Source organism: Chionomys nivalis, chromosome 24 (genome assembly GCF_950005125.1).
Source record: "Chionomys nivalis chromosome 24, mChiNiv1.1, whole genome shotgun sequence".
Taxonomy (NCBI): Eukaryota; Metazoa; Chordata; class Mammalia; order Rodentia; family Cricetidae; genus Chionomys; species Chionomys nivalis.
Window position 1 is genome coordinate 13399061 of NC_080109.1, and position 6401 is coordinate 13405461.

Sequence of the window (6401 nt, forward strand, 5' to 3'; positions counted from 1 at the left end):
ATGCTGTTATTACCATTGATAAATAAAGAAACTGCTCTGGGCCTATAGCAGAGCTATAGGGGAACAGAGCTAGGCAGGGAAAATTAAGCTAAATGCTGGGAGAAAGAAGGGTGGAGTCATTGAGGAGCCATGGAGCCACTGTCGGAGACAGAGGTGCTGAAACTGTGCTGGTAGGCCACGACCTCGTGGTGATGCACAGATGAATGGAGATGGGTTAAACTAAGATGTAAGAGTTAGCCAATAAGAAGCTAGAGCTAACGGGCCAAGCAGTGATTTAACTAATACAGTTTCTGTGTAATTATTTCGGGGCTGAGTGGCCATGAACCAACAAGCGGCCTTCATACAACACTTTTCAACAAAATGAAACAAAAGCAGAGAATTTTAAACATGATTGCTTTACCTGAGTATTAAGGGATAGTGCTTATAACAATTTAAGTGGAAGACGTGCACAAAATGTCTACACTGGTACAGAATTAGAGAGTACGGGGAAGTGATAGTAGATGATGGTCTAGTTAATGTTGGTGCTGAAGACGTGGTGATGAAAGCTACCATGATAGAACTCTCCAGAAAGGGTTTTGTATGGTAAAATAAAATTTGGTCTTAAGATAAAGATTGTTCCCACATGAAAAATAAAAGATGAGGAAAAACTGGTCAGAGAAGGTTAAAACATATTATAAAAACATTGCAAATGTTAATTACAAGATGATAATAGGTGATTACTACGATTAAGGGTAGTAATCCTTAATGACCCTTCGATCATAAGGTCAAAACTCCCTACCCCGATGTAGAACTAGCCCCTGTTTCTTTATTTACAATAAGGCTTTTTAAAAAAACGCTCATCTGCTTTCAGTAACTTACAGAAAAAGTGACTTAGAGAACAAGAATTTTGTTTTGTCCTCTTATTGATGAGCCATTTAAAACGTGGTGATTTGGTTCTATGCAAATGCCAGGATTGTGTATTTGCCTCCTGGGTAAAGCCTTTCCTTGTTGCATGGCCATTGTCTTAGTAGTAGGAAACGTTGTATTAAGAATTATTTCCAGTTGGGATGTTTCAGCTAAATTACATAATAATCGTGATGTATATTTTAATGAAAAATATTCAGACCTTTATAAAATGTATTTGTAAGTCTATTTGGTCTCCCTTACAAATTTCTCATCATACCTATGATCTTCAATGTTCTGAATTGATGGCTACTACTCCTCTAAATCCGAGACCTACTCTTTTTTGAAAAATGTATTTATCTCCTTCTAAGAACTGGGTGTCCTAGCCAGGTGGTGGTAGCAGTGCACACCTTTAATCCCAGCACTTGGGAGGCAAAGGCAGGCGGATCTCTGTGAGTTTGAGGCCTGCATGGTATACAAAACAAGTTTTAGGACAGCCAGAGATACACAGAGACACCATGTCTTGAAAAATCAAACAAAAGAGTGAGGCTTGAAGGGAAATGGCAAAGCCTTTGTCAGAGCCATGTGCAGATGCTGACAGCGTGCGCAGAAAACGTCCCCCACAGCTTTCTCCTAGCCAGAAACTCAGGGCCTGAACCCTGCTCCCCTACAAGAGCTGTTTCTACCAAGGTTAGCTAAATCTGTCTCCTTGATCCAGCTGCACACCATAAACCCTGCCTCCTCCTTTGGTTGTATGTAATGACCCCACTTCCGTGTTCAGCTTTATGGAGCCCCACCTCCCTGTTCAATTCTATATAAAAAAAGGCAGGGTTGTGTGGTTTCTCCAGCAGAGAGCCCAGTCCGACTCTAGCTTTTCTGTGAGTCTTTCTGGGTGTGTATTTTCTTCATATCCTGGCCACCCCAGGCAAGTCTGATCCTGGACCCGCGCTGAATGCAGCATCCTACGGCGTACTTAGACAACCAGCTGCCTTAAAGTAACCTTAATGCTATTTTCTTATGGCATGTTCAAAGATTTGGGTTGAGTCTTTTTTCCAAATTACACAGAAAACAATCAGCCTCGAATGGCAACAACATTCATGATGATTTATACTTAAAAAAAATCTAAAAAAAAACTATGTTTCTTGATTTGAAGAGTATTTACAGTAGCAAAGATTAAAAATTAAAATTAAATAATGTTCATATTTTACCAATACAAAGAAAAATATTGCAAGTAACTCCTGTTGGAGTTCTGTTTCCCTTTCTGATGATAAGAAATAAGACTTGATTGTGTTTAAAAAAACCCTAAAATTCTGATTTTTACCCCATCACTAATATTTGGTACATGTGAAAAAAATGGTTTTATTGAAAAAGTATTTTAAAGCAAAACAGTACAAAACCCGATTTCCTTCTTTTTTTTTTTTTTCGAGACAGGGTTTCTCTGTGGCTTTGGAGCCTGTCCTGGAACTCGCTCTGTAGACCAGGCTGGTCTCGAACTCACAGAGATCCGCCTGCCTCTGCCTCCTGAGTACTGGGATTACATGCATGCGCCACCACCGCCCAGCCCTGATTCCCTTCTTAATGTGACCTTACATTTACTGCACCAAAGTCAACTGCGGTGCCGGGCCACGAAAGGGATACAGGGAAACTAGGAAAAGGAAGGGAACATTTTTCCAGGACTCCATCAGAAACTCCCTAAGACATGTATGTAACACTAGCGCTTCCTGGCTTTAAGAAAAAATCAGATTGTAAGGCCATCCACAGAACATTCAGAGACACCCATATAAGTTCTCAAACGAGAAAAAGTAGTGTACTAGCAACCCTTTGAGAGACACAAAATTGGTCCACATGGCAAACAAAAGACGATTGTGACTTGTTTGAAAGCCCATGTCCATCCATGCCCATGTGTCTTTTTCTTCTTTTTTTGAGAGCCCCCCTTTACTTTCGCTCTTGTGCTTCGAATCCGCGTTTACGATAACTTAAGCCCCACCTCTGCAACATACTGGTTCGCTCTGAGAGCCTTTTTTAAAATTAAACTTTCTTTATATTTTTTTATGTCTTTCACATCATGCATCTCCATCCTATCCATTTCCCAGCCCTCTGCCCTTGCAACCTCCCCCACAAGGATAAAATAAAATTTTAGAGGAAAAGAAAGTAAAAAAAGAAAAAAAATCTTGTCTGAAAAAGAAAGTAAAAAAGAAAAAAAATCTTGTCTGGGAAGCTGTAGTGTCACGCAGTGGGTCACGCAGTAAACCCTTTTATCCGTCGATCTTTATGTGCAAGTGTTCTTTCAGAGTTGTTGGTCTGGTCTGAGACCCCTGGTTTCTGTTACACTATTGACACAGGCCCTTCACTGGGTCTCCTCTTGGATATCCTGCTGTTACCTGTATTGAGGAGACCCTGCAACTTTGGGTCTGCAGGACCGGTCCCTTCATGCGCTCCAGTAGATCACAGATGGGGTGGATGTTGGGGTGGGCCAACTCATTACCCCGGTTGTGGGCCTGGGTGGTTGCATAGTTGGTCAGCCCGCCGGCTCTCCCCCATTCTCACCACCAGGGTGCGCTCTCCAGCACTGCCCAAGCTAGTTCACCCTTTGCAGCCCTGAGCAAATGATTTTATTAAAAAAGTGTTTTTTTATGTGGAAAACTTTCATATTCTGAAAGAAAAAATGAAATCATGAAATTCACAGGTAAATGGATGGAACTAGATAAAACCATCCTGACATGTTGGGAGCTGTGTGGTCTAGTTTCAGATCGGCCTATAAATGCTTGTTTGATGGATCTTCACAAGGCAAAGCCCATAGAGATAGTCTCTCACTCGGCAAGGACCCGTAAAACTTGGGACAGATTACTGCTGGGATCGTGTGGCCTGCACACTGTCTTCTCTCTCATAATACTGAAGACCCTAAGTCAATGATAACCAAGCTACAATCTGTAGTGTCACAGAGGTCACGTATAGAGCAAGTGGCTGGTGGAACAGATCCGTCTTGTTAGGAACGAGAAATAGAATAGGTAGCTATGACGGACTATGGGGCTGGAAATGAGTGTCAAGTGGGAAGGGAAAGGAGAGAGGGAGACAAGAAGGGAAAAGGGGAAAGACAGTCAAGGGCCATTTGAGATGTGGTGTGGAGGCCTAACACTGTAGAAACCTCTGTATTTTAACACAGACCTATATGAAGGTGATCTAAATGAAATCACCGAATAATGGGGGAGACAGTCCACACTGGCCATCTTCCTATACCAAATGAAGCTTCCAGCCCAGGGGTTGGGTTACATCTAATTGAGCTGTTGGCCAAAAGGGTACCTTTGGACAATCCAGGCTGTTACCAAGACTATAGGTTGCTCTCCCCAAACTTACAGAAAGGCCCCATTCCTGAAGATAACACCCAGACAAGAGACTGTAGAGTGAATTCTAATTGTTCTTAATAATAAAAACTCGGAGTCAGACACAGGGCAAGATCATAGAAGTAAAACAGCCAGCCACTAAAGTTCTTACTTCCTCAAAATCCTCAGACCAAAAAGTTGAGCTTCTATCTCCTCCCACTTATACTCCTCTCTCTCTCTCCTCTCTCTCTCTCTCCCTCTCTCTCTCTCTCTCTCTCTCTCTCTCCCTCTCCCTCTCCCTCTCCCTCTCTCTCTCTCTCTCTCTCTCTCTCTCTCTCTCTCCTCCCTCTCTCTCTCCCTCTCTCTCTCTCTCCCCAGCCATATCACTTCCTGTCTCCACCTCCCTAACGCTGGGATTAAAGGCATAAGATCCCTAGTGCTGGGATCAAAGGTGTGAGCTCTGTTTCTCTTTTAGACTGGTTAAATCTCTGGTAGCCCACTGTGGCCTTGAACTCCTGGTCTTCCAGCTTCCACCTCCCAAGTGCTGGAATTAAAGGCATGTGCCACCACTGCCTGGCCTCTATGATTAACTAGTGGCTCGTTTAGCCCTCTGATCTTCAGGCAAGCTTTGTGTGTTAGAGCAGCACAAACAAAGCATCACCACAGAAGGTCAAGCTGGTGTCTGGGTACTCTTCGCTGCTGTTACAGCATCTTTGATATACAGGAAGGTTCTCTGCATTCTATCAAAGAAGAAACATAAATACCAACCCAGCCAAAAACAGTTTGATTTACAGTGGTGTCCTGGCTGCAAGATAGGCTAGCTTAGTGATGGCATAAAACCTGTGGGAATAACCAACCAATATCTTATTTGACTTAAGGTCCACTCCACAAGCAAAAACAAGTGGGCATGTGTAAAAGCCAAAGTAATTTTTTTAATTACTGTGCCTAAGAGATCCATAAAACAAAATATCTCAAGCCTGCAAGCCTCTTGCCCAAGGACAGAAACTTCCTGAAATGCCGGAGGCTGTTGTTTACATAAGATAACAAGTCACGAGTTTTCAATTTCCTCTACAAGTTTGGTGGACTCAACTGCACTAGATACACTTGATCATCTGTAGGCAGGAGGTACATAGTCAGGAAGTAAATCAGAATGTATCCACCCCTACCCTCACCCCATTGGATGAATGCAGGAAGTTCGTAGCCTTGGGGGTTTGCCTTTCTAAGTGCCTGGCCAAAGTAGCTCATTCTCTGGGAACTCTGGGATGGACCTGGATTCCTGGCCTGTATTTAATTAAAACTTGCTTCCAATTTGGCTCAGAATGGTGGGAATGGTCTCATTCTCGCCCAGTAGGACTAGCAAACCCTCCTTTGTATTCAGTCACAACCCGTGTCTCAAGTCAGGCCCAGTCACCTGTCCTCAACAGCCAATTAAAGGAGTCAAATTAAAAGTGGAACGCAAAACAGATTTACTCAACACTGTGAAGAGGGACAGAGAAACCCAGTGAACGTTTAGGGTACTGGCGAGGTTTACGCTTAGAGCACCAAGGGTATGCTCATCTACACAGTCCTGGTCAAAGTACTAGGCAGGAAGACCCCTGGCCATCCCAGAATCCCAAGGCTGCTACATCACTGCCTAGCCTGGAGGCAGGAGCAAAAGGCCCCTGTAAGAGTCAAGCTCTCCCTATTCCCTCTCTCTCCCACTGTTCTTCTGAAGAGGCAAGCAGGTCAATGGTATCATGAAATTTGCAGAGAAATGGATGGAACTAGAACAAAAAATCATCCTGATCACTCAGACAAATAATAGTGGGTACTAAATGTAGAGCAAAGGATAACCAGACCACAATCCACACCTAGGTAACAAGGACCCTAGAGGGATACATGGGTTGCCCAGGGAAGGGGAAATAGATGAGATTTTCTGGGTAAACTGGGGTTGGGAGGGGTAAATGGAAGGGAATGAGGGATAAGAACATTAGGGAATGGGATGGAGTGGGAGAGCATTGAAAGAGAGATCTTGATAGAGGAAGCCATTACGGGGCTAGGGAGATTCCCAGGAATCCACAGCTAAGCAAAAGTGCCTGAACTGGCCTTACCCTAACTGTCATCATAGAACCTATTTTAAGTTTTTAAGATAGCTAAGTATATAGCAATTATAAAATTTAAGAAAAACTAAACTTTGATTTGTATCACTACTGTGTGTGT